Source organism: Dromaius novaehollandiae, chromosome 1 (assembly GCF_036370855.1).
Source record: "Dromaius novaehollandiae isolate bDroNov1 chromosome 1, bDroNov1.hap1, whole genome shotgun sequence".
Classification (NCBI taxonomy): Eukaryota; Metazoa; Chordata; class Aves; order Casuariiformes; family Dromaiidae; genus Dromaius; species Dromaius novaehollandiae.
In genome coordinates this window covers 188,531,712-188,549,606 of record NC_088098.1, presented here as the reverse complement: position 1 = coordinate 188,549,606, position 17,895 = coordinate 188,531,712, and the positions used below count along the sequence as shown (strand labels likewise).

Sequence of the window (17,895 nt, the reverse complement as noted above, 5' to 3'; positions counted from 1 at the left end):
AATCCAAGTGTTTGATTTATTTTGGAGATGAAGCACCACTGCTCATTGATATACCTTGACAGCAGGCACTGGGTAGAGTGTCATTCCTGACTCCCTCTACACCAAAAATAAAAGCGATTTCAAAGTTAGACAAGTAGCAATCTAAAAAAGAAAAAAAAAAAAAAATCAATGCTTTCTCAACAATGCAATATTAGATTTCTCTGCAATGCCACTGAACTAGTCTCGAAGACTACAGGACTAAGTTTCATGCCAACATGGGTCTGTTACATGTCACCAGAAGTTTCTGCCCTATCGCTAGCTAAGAGGCAGCAATCTGCACCAGTCAATGCGCGTAATGTGGTCTGTTGGTAAGACCTGGTATGTCCACCACTTAGAGGATAAGCCTTTTCTTCAGCTTTGAGGACAAAATAAAGATAGATAGGAGTCTGAAAAGGGAGAAGTACTGTGTGGCAGTGGGAGGGGAGGCTAGATAAAATGGACAAAAATTTGGTATCAAAAAAGGCAGACATGTTTAATAAGTGTATCTTGGAAATAAGCCCAATTCTATCATATCAGAGTGAGGATGTCAAACAGACACTGAAGACACAGCTTTTAAGTCAGCAGATCCAGATAGCTTGCAGCCAAAACTTTTAGAAGAAATCCATCTCTAGCTCCTTGGAAAAGGCTTCCAAGTAACTTCTGAGTCCTGGGAAAGTTTCAGAGGTCTGGAAAAAAAAAACCTAATCATGTATTAAATATTTTAAACAGGGCTAATGGGACAATCTCGGCCTGTCAGCCCAATGGTGATCTAAGGCCAAGTAAGTTAATTCTTTATAAATAACATTCCACATCAACCGTTAAGGAAAAGTACGGCTGACAAAGAAAATCTTTTCCATTGAACTTGATGAGACTCTTCCGGTGAAGTGTTCCTGATAAAGATACTGGTGAGAGCACGGGTGTAACAACCTTAGACCTGACTTGGCAATATGCAGTATTTTGCCTGAACAAGAGCACAAAACATATTACATAGAGTAAAACCTGACAGCTTACCCTCAAAAATATAAATTCAAATACAGAATTATTAAGCAGGTGAGTACCTAGTAGGAAGGGAAGGCATCAGTTCTTGGTTTCTCATTTCTCTCTCTTTTTTTTTTTTTAAAGGAAATCAGAAGAAACTATGGAAATAACAAGCCATAGCAGTGATGAGTAGGTAATTTTACCATACTAAAATTGTATGAATATGAATAGCCTGACAAAGTAGACATAACCAAAGGTTTTAATACATACAAAGGTAAAATAGATTTTTCAGAATGAAAAAAAACCACAGAATCAACTCAATGCCGCAATGAGCTGATTCTAAGGAAGACAGGATAATCGAACTGGACAGCCAGCCAAACACAAGCTTCCCCAAAGGCTATCAACATTGATTATATCAACAGGTGAACATCATTTAGCAACCAAAGATATTTTTTCTGCTTCTGTCTGCCAATAGCTACAAGGTCTACTGGACTAGTTTAACAAGCTGTCTCCAATTTGCTGACTTAAAATTGTTGATAGCTGATCAGAAGAGTAGAGTGATTACAACTTTGTGAAAATATTGTTCCATATTGAAAATACTCCTGGAGTTTGGCTATTTATTTTATACACAAGCACAAGGGTTGCTTTTGCAGATCTGGATGCAACGCCTGAAGAAGTTATCACTCCAACAGTGACCATCTCCCTTCAGCTGAAGGCTGGAAAAGCCTACCCCTGCACTGAAGCAGACTGTCACAAGCTGGAGCCACAATGAAGGTGAAGGATGTGCATACCATAATTTTAGCCTTATTCTGTGTAAAACTGCTCTGCTAGCTCTGGATGATACAACTGTTTCAATTCCATCAAGTTTCTCAATATACTTATGATACAGTGAGGTCTTGAAAGTGAAACAAGAAAACAGTGTGTATTCAGACATCAGGTAAAGCTAGATCCTACAGCCCACAGAACCACTACAGAGGATTCAGTAGTCTACTGTCCAAGTTTCCTGCACCACTGAGAACTAAAGAATGCAGCAGCCTTCACAGTAGTAAAATAATAAGATAAATCCTTAGTTATCCCATTTTAAGGCCAACTCAGTATGCCAGTTCTCATGGTCCTAGTAAAATAGACAAGACAAGGAAGACAACACATGAGATGAATAGATAGATAATACACTGTTGCTAAGCACAGAAGCTGATGAAATGTCATTTTCTACTGGGGGTGCATTAAGGCAGGGTTATTTAGAAGTCTATACTCATGCACAGCAACTACCACTGCATGAACAGTTACTTCCTTTCTCATCTTGGTACCGAATATACAGAACTAGTAGTAGCGATTCAAAGTGTAACTCAGGATCGCTGACACTTCTTTTAGAACCCCCCACTGAGTCCGTCCCATGATTCAAGGGAGATGTAGGGTCTCCCGAGTTTTCAGCCAAGCTGCATAGGTTAACACTTCATAGGAATTTTAGGTAGCAAACTCCCCCTGCCCCCCAACCAAACTCCTATTCATTTTCCTTACCTTCTTATGATGGTAAAGGAAATTGGAAAGTGATGGTAAGGACAGACCTTGAAAGATTTTTCTGAAGGTTATCAAAGCCGAAACAAAGTGAAGGCATCCAAATTTACTGTATATGAATCATTTAGAGACTCTCCAGGACTGATGCATGAGAAACATTACAGAGGGATCACATAAATACGTCGTAAGGCTAAATGATGTTAAGGCTCAAAGGCTGAATTCAGCTCGCTAAGTAAGTATGTCTTCCTGAACTGTAATGACAGTTTAACTCAGTCTTTATTGACTTCAGATTTGGTACTTTAATGTTCCTGCGGCACTGCTCACATGTTCTAAAGAGATATACAACACTGCTGATTACTCAATCATCTGTTCATTAAGGATTAAAGAATATTACAAGGCTGAGATCATTGGGCACTCAATTTCCTCTGCACATGCAAAGGATCAGCATTTCCATCTCCAAGAGACTTGCAGCTGATCTTAACGATAGCCTCTTTGAAAACATACCAGCAATAAATTAGCTGGATCACCAAAGTACAAGAACACATGAGTCAGCAGTGCACGCCCTTGGAGCGCGGAAGACTAACAAGATGCTGGGCTGCGTTAGCAGGAGCGCAGCCAAGGGGCTGAGGGAGGCGATTATTCCCCGCTGCTCAGCGCTCCTGAGGCTGCACCTGGAATACCACGTCCAGCTTTGCTCTTCCCCTGCTCATCCTCAGTCTAAGAGAGATGCTAAGAGATGTGAAGAGGGTTATGGGGCGGGAGCATATGCCAGACAAGGAGAGGCAAAGGGAACTAGAGAAGGCTGGGGGTCATCTACCTGCAGGATGCCACAACCTGAATGGTGCACACAGACAGCCTTGAATCAAACTCCTCTTGGCGCTGCACAGCAGAAGGACAAGGAGCGAGGGTTGTAAGCTGCAGCACAGGAAATTTGGACTGACTACAAGGAGGGGGGAACCCTTCACAATGAGAGCAGTACAGCCCTAGCACAGGTGGCCCTGAAAGGCTGCAAAATCTCAACCCTGTAGTTACTCAAAACCTGACTGGATAAGGCCCTGAGCAACCTGAGCTATTTTGGAAGTTAGTCCCGATACAAGCAAGGGCTGAATTAAGCAATCTTCAAAGGTCTCTTCCGAGCTAAATTTTTTATATGAATTTGAAAGCATAGACCTCTGAAAATAAGTCTAATGCCAAAGTTAAATGGTTTTCATTAGATCACAACCCACAGAGAAGTGCCACTAGCTTGTCTCCCAAGCCCTTAAATGCTCCGATTTTTTGGATTCTCGATCCACAATTTCAAGGCAGTGACGGTAAAAATCAAACTGGAATTAAAAGACTTTGGAGGACATACCATAGTATACTGTCCACAACCAAATTATTTTATACTCTGCCTTTCTCTTAAGGGAAGGAAAGGGAACAACTTTAGAAGATAATTGCAAAATAGAAGTTATAGTTCTGTATGAAACACCCAGCATAAACAGGCCTTCCATTTTCATTGGGTTTTAGCCACCACTATGATTAAAAAAAAAAAAAAAAAAAAAAAGTATACTAACAGTTAATAATGCTGCCTACAAAAAAAGAAAATTAAGACAAACTCATTTTCTACAAATTTGCTGCTTCTGGTTACTGAGTTTGAGACAAAGTATAATTAAATGCCTTTCCCACAACTGGAGCACTTGCAACACCTGCCCAGTGGTTTCTCTGGTGTCTAATGATGGAGAAATTACTGATGGAGAAATGGAGTTTTCCTCAATTTTTGTGATTTAGGGCGCTTCTTCTCTACCTGCCTCCACATTTTCCACAACACTTGCGGAAACAATACTCTTTGACATCCCTAGATCTGTCAAATCAGATGACCAGCAGATACATAAATTATTAGGGAAGAATACATTTTTACCCTCACTTCACATAAAGTCAAGGCCTTTGTGTAAGTGGGGAGAAGACAAGCAGAAGCGCCTAACAGAGAGATGCAGCACAAGGAACACACTCACTATGTGTTGCCAAGTCATATGGCGATATTATATTAGAGATGGCAAAAACAGCAGCATTCCAGGATTTCCTTAGTCAGTAGTGCAGTTTAGGACATGCTTGAGCTCGCACCCCTCTGCAGCTGCCCATCAGCAGTTGCCGTAAGATGGGTCTTCCTGGGGGCCCTTGGGAGTGCAGCACATTCCTGCCTCAGCTCCATTCTTCCGCGGCAACCTTCCTCCAGAGCAATGGGCAAGTCACTTCCACAGGCCCAGGCAATTTCCAATAATAGGGCAAAGCTTCTCTGCACAAGAGGCAGCACTTTCTAGATTTTGTCAAAGACCAAGGAATGAACTCAGAGCCACAGATCTCCATAAAAACATCTTCCAATCCCAATGCATGACATGCTTCGATTTTGCCTTCTCTAACATGAACACACCAAGCACGCTTTAAAAATAAGCATCTTTGTAAACACCTGAAGTGATAAAGCCCAGTTTTATTTAGATTAGAGTCTTGCGTCTGATTGGTTCTTCTTTTTAAGATGCAAGCTACAGTTAAATGCTTCAATTGCAGGAAAAGTTTCATAAGTGACATGGTGAGCCACATCAGTTTTTTGGTATCTATTGCAGGATAAACTTACCTTTATTATTTCTTATATTTCTTAAAAGAACTCCCCTGCCCACCCATTTGAGACTTGTAAATATTATTATTGAGATTTCTTCCAATCTGCCAAATCAGCCAAGCAGTTCAGAAGTCACCAGACGGGGTGGACAAATACAAGTGCCCAAGATGTACAAACATGCTAAAATGGGAAAAATCTGAAAAAAATTACATCAATGCCTCCCTGAGGAAAAAATAAAAGAAGAAACCGTATGCGACAGATGTTAGTCATGTCACTTAGTGCACTGCTGGAAAGAGCTCAGATACAGGGTGTATCTGAGTGTACCTGGTGTAGAAAAATACTACAACATAATTAGCCAGTGATCCATAAGGTTGCACCTGAGCTATTAAAATTATGAAGCACTCTGAAGGGAGTTTTTGTTTTAAAAAATCAGAAATTAGCTGAACGGTTTAATTTTTTTGTAGATTCACTATATTTTCAATTACCATATTTTCTATTCACGCATTTTCAGATGTGGCAATTAGAATCTACCAGCTTTTGTTTTCTTAGTTCTGCACTAATTATTTTGATTAATATGTAGTTTATTTAAAAGATGGGCCTTGCTTTTCATAAAGCATTTTTCCTGTTTTAGAAAAAAGGTTCCTGGAAAACTTGATAAAACATTTTCCAACAGCATGGAGACACAAATTGCTATCTTTTGGTAAAAGACAGATGTCTTGTGGAGCATTTCTATTTGACTAATTTGACAATCTCCTTTTAAATGATGTGAAACTGAAACCAGTATTCTTCTTAGTTTCATTATTTGAAACATTAAAGTTGCAGCAAGACGGAATATATATATGTAAATTATAAAAAGTATAGTTTTGTAAAGCAAATCGAAGTCCAACACTTCCAATCACTACAAACTAAATCAAAATAGTTAAAAAAAAATGAAAATTCATTGCAAAATGTTTTGATAAGCCCTGGAATTCCCCATATGAAAAAGGAATCTATGACCTCTACCATAACGAAGGAAATATTTTGTCAGTAGTTCACACTGATGTCACAGGTTTCCACTAAACACTTGAAATCTCAGACAAAAATCCTGAGATGTGACACTTACCTCCATGCATAGTTTGTTACCACTGGAAGGCAAACATTAACAGTTGAAAATACCGATTCATAAACACAAACTGCGCTCAGATAGCTGAAACAGTTACTGGATCTAGTTCTCTCCCAATGGTTGCTGCCTGTTCTCAAAGCAGAAGTGGCCAAACCACCACAAAACTGTAAATCTTAGTGTCACGGGAGTCTAGTATAGTAAATCAATACCTACTTCAGGTTACCTTTATATTTCAGGTTTTGAACTGCAATGATTTAGGAGGAGCTTCAAGTGCAGTTCATGCATTCATGTCATGGGTACTACAACTTATATAAGAAGGCACAGCAGATAATAAGAAACACTCCAGCTGTTCAAGTTTAAAGCATTTCTGTTTACGAGCTGGCAGTTTTTGAGTCTGAGCCAAAACAGGATAAACTCTTATTAACAGCTACGCTAGAAACCTAAACTTTTGAAGGTGAAGACTACATAAAGAACTAGACATTGATAAACTAGTCATATGGAAAGGGCCAATGCACTCATTGACACTTCTCTACTTCTTCACTTGTCCAGCACTTAAACTGTGAAACGTTTTGAGTGTTGGTATCAAGACCAACACAATGAAAACTACCTAGAAATACCATTTACTGGTTTTAAATGTTACTATTATTAGATTCTTATTAAACCCTCTGAAGACTGTATCTGGATGAACTACACATAACATACATATATCTTGAAGTTATTGCATAAGGAGAATTCAGTACTTTCCGAAGATTTGCCCCTCCCTCATATACATTCAAAGAAAAGAAGCCTAAACAGGTTCTGTAAGCTCTAGAAAGAGATAACTGTAGCCATTGCACAAATGAGAGTTTATCTGTTCATCTTACTCGCACCTAATTTGATAGCGCGCATTTTAAAGTCATTGAGTAAATGTCAGCAGCAGGGTATAAAGTTACCCCTGGTCTCTAGCAGGCACACCAGTCTGATCCACTGCCACACAGCTTGTGAGCTATAGCGTGGCCTCTGTTGTCTTACGGAGACAACTTTCTTTTAGTTCACTCCATTTGTTTTTGAGCACACTTCCCGGGAGTATCTATGTAGCGCATTTTCTTGCACCATTCGTAAATGCAGTGCAATTCCACTTTACACTTCACTGATCTGAACTATAGAGGTGTTTTGTTTGTTTTACACTCTTTTTATTCCCCAAAACTTCCCTAAACTCTCTTAAGTTTACTTTTATACTGGCTAAATTAGCTTCTTCTAAGCTTCTGCCAGAACTGCATTTCCTTCAGTTTATTTTCTGAAAATCATATGGGCTCAAAAACATGTTGGCCTTTGCCAGTTAACCATTATTCTTGCCCTCATTTTTCTTTAAGAACATGTTCATTTTCTGAGAATGCAAGCAAATTCAATGCCAAGTATCAAGCTACTTCCTTGTTTGTTATTGGCTCCCTCTTTTTAGTAACTATGAGCAGTGAGGTCAAATTTTCAAACTAATAATTTTTCATATGATTCCATTATAGCAAATGAAAAACCTGTATTTATTTTTATTCATGTGATGTAACTGGTCGCTGAGACAAATTTATTGCATAGAGACAGCTGCCAGCACTGGAGCTACAAACAAGAGTGTATGATTCAAGAAGAACCAGTAGCTCTTAAAAAACTGTTACGAAACAGTTCTTTCCTGCTTGTTCTGAAAAATAAAAAACATGCTATGCAAACCTAAGATGAAACTAGAGCAACAAAGCTATAAGCCTAACAGCTGCAATCGTAGATTTTAAGATTTCTCTCTGCTGATTCCTCTTGAATATAGATTGTTTCAGGAAAACCTGTAGGTCTCCTCTTCCATAAGGAACAGGATGATACCACAGAACACAACAAGCCAAGACAGGCACTTGGAAACTACAACCCAACAATAAGAAAACACACAAAAAGGAGTTTTGAGGCCTAACAAACATATCTGAAAGATGTTGTTTTATGAAAACTTTAGACTGCCATAATCTAGTTCTACTAAATAGTACTAGCAGCTGTTGCACTTGTGCCACTGCAAGCAACTGGCCAACACCACAAGGAATTAAACTGGAGGACAGATGTAGTTTAAAATTAATCTTACAAAAATTGATCCGTTTTAACCTGGAATAGCTGCCCAAACCATTTTGCTACGCAGTCATGCCAATGCATGCCAGGCATAGGAACAAGCAGCTAGAGAGGTACTGCTTCTTCCAGCACCAATGCATAGCATTCACAAAGCTACAGACTACAGCAGTAAAAAGGATCAAGAGGCAGTTACCCTGGCAGGTGTTTCACTTCCCTGGATATTAAGCTTAATGACAACAGTATGGAAGCATTTAGTTGCATGCCATAGAAAAAATTAAATCGGGGTAGTCAAACAGCATCTCAAGTTGAAGGCAGTTCTTGAACATCAAAAATGCTCCTCCTGCAAAGGTTCCTTCATGGAGGAGCCTCTGCAACTACAGAAGGGAAAGATCTGCAAAACAAGAGCAAGTGCTGCTACTGGCTGCTCAGAGGATGCTAGCAATTCCTTCTCCCATATTCCACCCCATCTTCCAAGAAAGGTTGCCCAGTCAGTCAAAACATAAGGGGACCAACTAGTTTGACAGCCCAGCCAGAGGACACAGCTGCTCTCAGCTTCCTACTTCATACCTTAAGCTGCAAGGTTTCTTCTGAATAGTTCTCAATTTGTTAACAAAAATAAACCCACAAAGCTAGATATACATCTGTTTGGAGCTGTATCGCCATGATGTACATAATAAAAATACTGCAATATTTTTAAGTTTTATTCCCTGAATTACAGTAATTTATCCTTGCCATTGAAATGCCAAGATTGAGTGGTATGTGCATGTATGCTGTTAAATGAGGACAGTCAAGTTATGAGCAAGTCTGAAGAAGTTAAAACAAATTGCCTTTCAGTTGCCTCTAACACTGATCATCTTCAACAGTCACTATTCACTTCTGCAGGTTCCTTCAGTCCTCTTAAGCACTTCAGAGTCTTCAATCTATCTTCATACTAGACTAAACGGGTGAAGCAACAGTTGTCCTAAAGCACGGTCTTCTCTACTTGATTAGATTCTACAGGATTTGTAAGATGCACGAGAAGTCCTATGGTTAAGGACATTTACTCTAAAAAGTCCCCGAATATCCTATTGATAGGTAAACTGAAACATGAGCAAAATGCAGTTACAGTCCAGGTTCTCTCTCATTGCCATGATATTACAAGTCACCTGTTTTCGCTTTTGACATTCTTAAGCTGGCATACAGAGGTTGTTTTTACCTGCAGCTTTGTTTTTAGCTATATGCACACTTTTCACTCATCCTTGCTACATGATTTGCTACCACCTTCTAGAATGTGTTTCCCCTGCCCCAAGAAAAGTTGATCTACTTGATATTTTTGCTGCTTATGACTCAGTTTTCTTCTGTCAAGTCATCTAATAGGTATAGTTCTTCCAGTTCAAAAACACCCAACAACAAAACCCTACAGTCTGAAAACTGGAAGTTAGAGAGCAGATTAAGATTACTTTGTAATCAAAGGAGTGAGACACCATACTGAATATCCTACATTTGCAAGGCGAAAATGAGACACTTGGGAGTATCTCATGCTTGTAGGTTCTTATAAGCTAAGTAAAGTTTGGCCTTATTACAGGCATTGGATTTGTACATTGGGCAAACTCAATAGCATCTACAAAGAAGTATTTGTATGTATGTAAGCGATAGGGTTTTTTTAAAAAACTTATATTTAAAATATAACAGTGAAGTTCTAGATTTGTTAAGTTTGTTTTCATGTCAGGATATTCAGGGGCAAGAGACATTAAAAACTGAGCTTCACAGATCTAAACACAACCAGGGTTTTTGTGTCTTTACAGCCCACTTACTGAATCAAGCTACTATCTACAGCTATCACACTATAAATTCATTTCAGTCTTGTCACTCTCTCCATGGACAATACTTCAGTGGGCAATATTTTCCAGACTTTGATAAAAAGTTGGGATTTTTACTTTTTTTTCTTCTTCAAATCATAGAGTGCATCAGTTCTGTTGCTTAAATTTAAGTAGTTGTGAAACAGTTTTTTGACAATACTATACAAGCCCGTATGTTGCCAGGAAAATAAAATGACTTGTTCTAGTGCTGTGGCTGGAAAGCAAAAGAGAAAGATTCATCACAGCTTAAAAAGTGCTGGGCTTCTCACTTACTAATGGACCGTAAGAACTAAGCTTACTGGTTAAACTGGGATCAAAAATTTGTGGGTATTTTATTTTTTGACAGCTCTTTATGTCTATGCCCAAAGTAACTGAATAAGGGAGAATATTTTCCATGGCCTATAAATGAAGGAGTTTTGCAGCATGTGGCTCTCCCCCTTTCTTCTCTCCTAAATGCTTCAGAACAATTCTGAGAGGAAGGCTTAAGGGGGAAAAAAGCACAATATAAGCATATTCAACATTTTAACAACTTCTGCAAATTGCTGTTGGTATTCTGTTTGGCACTCAAAATACTAAACTGAAAGAGAGGGTACCAATGCTAACCTAGGTGATGTTTTGACCTCAGAAAAGAACGCAGAACGGTAAAACAAGAAGCTTCAGGCATTCTGAAAAAGCAAAAGTTTAAAGGGAGACAAAAATATAAATTCAACAAAACAAACTGGAGAGTACACACATTGGTCTACTGAGACTGAGGCCAACAAATGTGCTTGCCCCAGGCAAAAAATGGCAGAAGTTTCTTAGGAGCAGTGAACAGAGAGTAGTATGTCTAGCCTAACTCAGAGAGGTGCCATGAAGATACTGACAACAAATATGGTGTTAGAGTTTTAATAAAGGGTTTGGAAAACTGAAGGATATTCCACTCCTGAGGTACGACACAGTGAACAGAAAAACATTCTACACCGATACCTCCATGAAGGGTAGTTACACAATCCTCCACACAGCTGTACTGTCAAAATGAAGATCAACAGCTTCTGCATCATGTATGCTAACCAAAATAGGTAATTAATTTATTCAAGAAAGAGTACATAATCTAGTACATGAGTGCAAAGACATCTATTACATGGGTGAGGCTAGCATGAAAAAAAACTAGCAACAAATCATATATTACGAAGGGTCTGACAAATTCCTTTTCCATTTATATTTTGTTAAAGTTATAGATAAGAGCTTATCAAAAAAAATTTTTTTTTTTTTTTTTACTGGCTACTGACTCAAGAGTATGTAAAGTGGGAACAGGACCACATTTTTTGGGGGGGGGGGAGCGGAACGGACAGAAAGACAACAGACTTCTAAAATATTTATCCAATCTGAAACTAAATGCAAATTGACTGGAACAATTAAAGGTAAAAACCTGCAAGAAATTATTACAGACACTTTCTAAACATTTGCTACCCCTATGAACCCTACAAAATAGAGGCCCCAGGATGACAATCCAAAGTAGTATTGGAAATGAACAAAAGCAGTAAACTTTATGGACAATGTTAAGAAAGGGACTGCTCCAAGTATATACCAAAAAACAAGCAAAAATGGTCACTTCTGTAATACAGGAAACACTGGCCCAAGCAATAAAATAAACATTGTTTGTGTTTACTGTACAGAGAAAGAAGCTATGTACTCATTCCAAATTATCACTTTTCTGAGACACAAGCAATATCTTCTAGTTAAGCTAAAGAATTGTCAGTGCAAGTCAAATCTATTTTTACTAGATCTGGTCTTACAGGAAAAGCAATGGCCAGCAACTCAAGTCATGTACTGTAAATTGCAGCTAAGTTGGATTTTGCTACAAATTGATTAAATATGCGATGACAATTTTCTCAAAGCCAACAGGCTTAAAATATAAAGCTGTTATTTATAGACATAACAGAATCCAATTCATAATTTGCTTTGTTAGATCACAGATACACACCAATGAAACATCACGTTACCTCTAGACATTTTAACAGAGGTTGAACTAGAAATCCTGTAATGATTAGAAGCTGGAGGTCAAAAAAAGCTACGGAAGTTGGCAAATTCTGGAGGGAAGATAAAACTTCCTCAGGTTCCATGAAGCACCAGCAATGAACACCAACAGCTGCAAACAACAACACTATCTAGGAAGTGGGCAGGCTACTTCAAACACATTGTCTTTTTTAGTATCTGACTGTCAAAGAAGGAGCAGACTGTATCTTTGCTAGTTCCACTGCACCCCCCCCACCCCCCCAAACGAGTGAGGGGGAGAGGTCTGGGTTATAGGGTTTGCCACTTTGACAGAGATATCAGTTAATAAATAATCAGAACACCAGTACTCCATGCTTCCAAGTATTCAGTATTTCTAAAGACCAACACATTCACAATAACAGTATTCCAGAAGTGAACTGTCAACAAGTTAAATTAGCGAGTTGTCCGAAAGCATTTAGAAGTTGTAACTGCTTAAGAAAAAGTATTGACCCAGATGGAATACCATACATCTCCTAGGGTCACGCTTTAAGGGTTTAGCTTCCCAGAAAGTCCTAAGACAGAACACTGCTAAACATATCCAGTTAACTACTTACAGTTGCAAAAACAATTAGTAAGGCTCTCTTTCAGTTATCTTAAGCCAAAATGATCATCAGCATAACACTGAGTTAGCAGAAGCAGGTCCAAATTCAGGCTAAATTAAATGGCCACAAGGTAGAGAATAACAAACAAAATCACCTCAAGAGCCACAGCACTCACACACCAAAGCAAGTGAGTTAGTAGTCTGAATCATAATTCAAGTTTCTGCAATTCCATTACATCATTACTTATACCATCAAAAACCTTTGAGTTTTAAGTCCCCAGTGCACAAACTAGTGGAAACTTGAAGTTCTAACAAGGCAGAAATGTGACCAGTGGATGGAATCAGCTAACTTCAGTGTTGCATGCAATGACCTGAGCCAAAAGCAACTCTTACACCAAGAGCCTGTCATACAGCAAAAATCCTCAGAAGGTCTCTATCTGTCCTGAAAAACCTGAGGCACTTGTTTAATTTTGTGTTTGTATCATCATTTACAGTAGTCAGACTGTGACTCTGCTCAAAGCAGACACTCAAAAGATTGCTCATTGGGACTAAGTGACCTAAGCAACTGATGGCCTTTCTGAGGACAAGGATCCCCATGTCTCGCATCTCGACTAAGGCTTCATCTATCAAAACCAGCATCAAAGCCTGTGATATAATCGATTCAACAAGAATCAGAAGTCACCAGAAAAAACATCCTGGTGTAGCTTGTCAAAACAAGGTTTGCCAAAAAAAGTTCCAGATTCAAAAGTCCCTGTGCCAAGATGACTTGCATACATACTTTATGTGCAGAGTGAATCTAGGCCAAGAGGCTATTTTTGTAAATTTGATGAGGACCCTTCCTGTTCCCCGTGTTTAGTAGGAATGCCAGCTACTAAGAGCCCTATTCAATTTGTAACATTGACCATTGCGGATACTCAGCTACTTTCAACTTTCACACATGCGCATGGCCTTCTCCCTACCTGTAAGCTCACTTCTCCATGCATCATGTGATTAAACTTCGCAAGTACTTGAGACCATTTCCTTAAAAGTTTGTGGAGGAAAAAAAAAAAAAAAAGAAGAAAAAAAAAAAAGAAAAGCAACTGACCGTCCTATCTGAATTTTAAGGCCTGCTGAGTTGCTATGATTCATACTGTTTCATGACACAAAATAAACACATACAGGCAGGCGGACACACAAAAATTCAACTGTAGCCAGGAGGTGAATCTGGTAGTGTAAGCACAAAGTTACCTATTGCCATAACCCCCAAATAGCTTCTTTTTAGCTTAAGACTTGTCAGGACTGGAACTTCCAAGAGAGAAGTCATTAAATATTTAATAGCAAAAAATTAAGAAATTTGAAGTCTTCATGATAACTTGGGCTATTTATAATTTTATCTAGAGAGATACATAGGTTAAATAAAGACTTAAATTTAAAAAACAAGGAATGTTTTGCAGAAATTACTTCATGAAATTAGATGTTCTGGAATAACACTTGACATCCAACGTAGTTAATAAACTGCCTTCAGCAAGGCTCAACAAATGACTAACACGTTCTTTGGGTACCACACGTAACGCTTTATCTGTTCCTACCTAACTCATTTTCCTTCCATTGTTTCTACCGCTTATTTTCTGTACTCTGCAGGATAAATTGGCCTGATAAGTTTCATTTTTGCTTTTAGCTGGTTTCACTTTCAGGTTGCCTGGAAGCGACAAAAAGTTTGCGTTTAGGCTCAAACCGCTCTGGGGTAATACCCCAGGAAGGAGAAATCGGGCATAAATCTAGCCGAAAGAGCGTCTCTAGTAGCGCTCAACAGGGTAGTTACGGGGTTTTTCCAAAAGCAGTGTTATACGCGCACACAAACACACACTTCACCCCTTTCGCTGGCAGCCCCGAGAGCACACTTATGGCTTAGCGGGAGAAGAACAACAAGAGAGAAAGAGGTGCTGAAAGCCACCACTTCCTCCTCCCCGCCGCCTGTCACAGCCGCCTCAGCTGCTCCGGCCGCGCTTCACAGCTGCTTTCCCTCCCCGATCCGCCGCCCTCCTGCGGCGGCAGCTCCTCGCCAGGGCGCCGCGGCCCCCGGCCCGCCGCTGCCAGGGGCTCCGGCCGCGTCTGCGAGCGGGGCGCGGGCACAGAAAGTTTCTCCGGCAGGAAGCGGGGCCGCCGGCTCCCCCCTGCCCTCCCCGGGGGCGACGCGGAGGGGAACTCCAGCCCCCCGGGGACGGGCTGCCCCCGCCCGGCCCGGCGCTGCCCCCGCCCCCCCCGCTCCGCTGAGGCGCACCGGCCGCCGGGGGGCGGCGAGCGCCCGGCGCCCCCACTCACCGCCATGGCCCCGCCGCGCTCCCGGCTAACGGTTCGGTCTCCGCCACCGGCGGCAGCGGCACCAAGGCGGGGAGCGCAGGGGAGTTCCCGATGGCGCAGCTCGGGCAGGGGCGGCGCCGCGCCGCCGCTCCCCCCACCCCCTCGCCCGCCCACTCGGGGTACCTGCGCTGCGGCCGCCGCCGCTCCGCCGCCTTTGCCTCCCCGCCCCGCACCTGTCACTGCCTCCCGTGGCCGCCACCGCTACTGCCACAGCCGCCGCCTCCGCCCCGCAGCCCCAGCACTCCCCTCCGCCTCGCCCGCCGGAGCGCAGCCGCCATCTTTGTCAAGGGGTGGGAGGGGCCGCGGGGGGGGGGGCTGTTGGCTCCGGAGCGCGCTGCGCCTGCGCGGAAAGCCCCCCCGTCGGGCGGGGCGGCTGTTTCTCGGCGGGGAGGGGGCGGGGCCAGCGCACGGGGCGGGGCCGAGGGGCGGGGCCCGGCAGGGGCGGGGCGGTGACCCCTCCTGAGGGAGCGGGGTTGGGGTGGGCAGCGCCGCCATTTCACCTCGCCTTAACGCGCCAGACGTACAGCGACTTTCAACCCACCTGCCGTGGGTAAAGCTGCCCTCCAGGAGCATATCTGCTCCTCTCAACACCCGAGCCATGCCCTGCTCTTTGCCCAAATGTGTCTGATATCCCATGTGTTTGGGGAAAGAGGAGGAAATGCATTTTTTGCCATTACTTATGTAAGGAGGAACTATCTTCCCTTAACACCTGCGATGTTCAGTTGGTGTCCTGAATGCTAACCTGTGATTACCCTTTGCTTAATGTTTGCCCTTTCAAGCATTATGGATCAAAATGGTTCTACTACAGCACTTAGCTTCGTAATCCTCTGCAGCAGCAGACTGGAGGGAATGAGGCATTTTGTAGAGTAGTTTTGTTAATTTGCCCTTAAGTTCTCTGTTATTAGCAAGTTGCTCTTTCTCTTGCCTTTCAGCAGAGTTCATGTCATTCGTACAGCTTAACCTGCGCAGAAGGTAGCTCGTGCTGGTGACGGACGCGCCAATGGGTGCTTCGCCAACCTGGTTGTCCGCTGTAGGCGCCTCTTGCAAAGCCTGTAATATCACTGGCGAAACAGCCTTGTGCTACGTCAGGGCTCAAAAACTGGAGAGAGCCGAGCCTGATGGATGTTTGGATGAGCTACCTCGTTAGGTGCTGCAGAAAGCACTGCTGGTGATTCATCCGGTGGCGTTCACCTATGAGTCAGTCCTGCAGAAATGCCGCTGCGCCGTGCCGGCAGCGGCACCGACCAGCCAGGGGTGCAAAGCCTCACGTCTCTGCAGCTGGAGCTGCTCGGAGCTCCCTTGTTTTCCTGTCTTACTCCAGGTTCAATATCGGTTTCCTAAATTACCTGGAGGCCTCAGTGGGGTGGAGCGAGGCTCTCCACAGCACCGTGCCATCAGGCCGACTAGGAGTGTTTTAGCGTCTTGGCCCCATCCAAACACTGCTCTGGGGGTGTATAATTTTGCATTGCGTGATGCAATCATTCATCTGCTTCCTTCCTTTCTGGGTCATAAATATATAAATATGAGTATGTAAAATTATGTTTTCTGCTGTAAGGCCAATTAAAATCAGCTGAAAAATGACTCAGAATAATACTGAAAGTTGGAAGGCATGGGGCAACCAATATAGTGACCTCCTGATCTCTTTTTTATGGACTCACATGTATAAAATAAACTTCTTTTAAAATGAAACTGAATTAAATTGGGATTATTTACCAATCTAGATTACCAATAGAGATTTGAGCTACTTCTAGATGACTGAGCAAATGTCCTGCCTTTCATCCATTGCAGAACTTGCTAGAAGAAGCCATGGAGACAGAATTTCTTTATAATATTATACCAGATACACCTGCAAGTGCTAATGATGAACATTTGTGAAATTGATATTGTAGCTAAACCCCGAAAAGGGCAAGGAGAGAAATCCATCATGGATGGATTCTTCTTTCATGTTTTGAGATTTACCCCCTTAAGGTATACTCTTGATTGTATAGTATTGCCCCCCCTTCTGTGGCTCTCATTTCTCCAGTAAAACAACAGGTGCTGTTCCCAGGGAATTCCAAAACATCAGGGTTATCACAGTTGTTATTTCATGTTTTTGTTAAGTTGTAGTTACTCAGAAAAATAATACCATTGTAGTGCCTGGGATGAGAAGTGGGCAACTCATGCTAATATGAAAATCGAGGTCACAGGACCAAGTTCTGCAGCTCTCTCCATCCTCGTAGGAAATAGGGAAAACCTCCAATTCCAAAGTTAAAATAATGTGGCGTAGCATGGAGGGTTCAGTGGAGCACCGCACTCCATAGCGGGAGACCTGTCTTTATTCCGCAGCTGGAGTTTGGGGATGTCGGTAGTGCCTGTGCCAGAAGCAGGAACGGCTGCCAGGCTCGGTAGCGGCATCTCTGCTGCTGTCTCACGGAGCTCCATCAGCCTGTCAGGCTGCGGCTGCCAAAGTCAGAGCAGCAGACTCGCAGTCAGACCTCACAGTTTCTTGTGTACTACCTACACGCAGGTTTATCATCCAAACTTTAATTGAAAACACTACTGGAAATGGTGTTTGCTGTGGTTGCACAGGACGCTTACCACAGTCTCATGAACCACAAAGACAGCAGTTTGGACTATGGACTGTGGAAACCATGACGTTGGTAGCACTGATGTCCATGAGACAAGCAGCATATATTTAATACTAAAGAATTTAAAAAGTACAGCCAGGGTTTATTTTTTAAAACAAGTAATTAATGCATAAATATAGCTCTCCTAAAATCAACAAACTATACAATGATAGCAGCCTTATGAGATGAATGAGGTTTAATTTTGATATGTTGGTTAAAAATTGCAGAAAACTGAATGATCATGAAATTGAAGTACCTTT

At 41.8% G+C, this 17,895-nt stretch overlaps 1 protein-coding gene across 3 annotated transcripts in view; it reads right to left on the bottom strand.

The window, feature by feature from the left end:
* FNDC3A (fibronectin type III domain containing 3A) overlaps positions 1-15,354 on the bottom strand; it is a 123,521-nt gene extending 108,167 nt beyond the window's left edge. Inside the window, exon 1 of one of the 3 annotated variants that reach the window (XM_026108371.2) lies at positions 15,153-15,354. The gene's annotated coding sequence lies outside the window, so the exon portion shown is untranslated. Of the gene's footprint in view, positions 1-14,990; positions 15,124-15,152 lie in introns of those variants that run through there. The other 2 variants (XM_026108370.2, XM_026108372.2) reach the window with 2 other exon arrangements.
* Between the last annotated feature and the right edge of the window lie 2,541 nt (positions 15,355-17,895).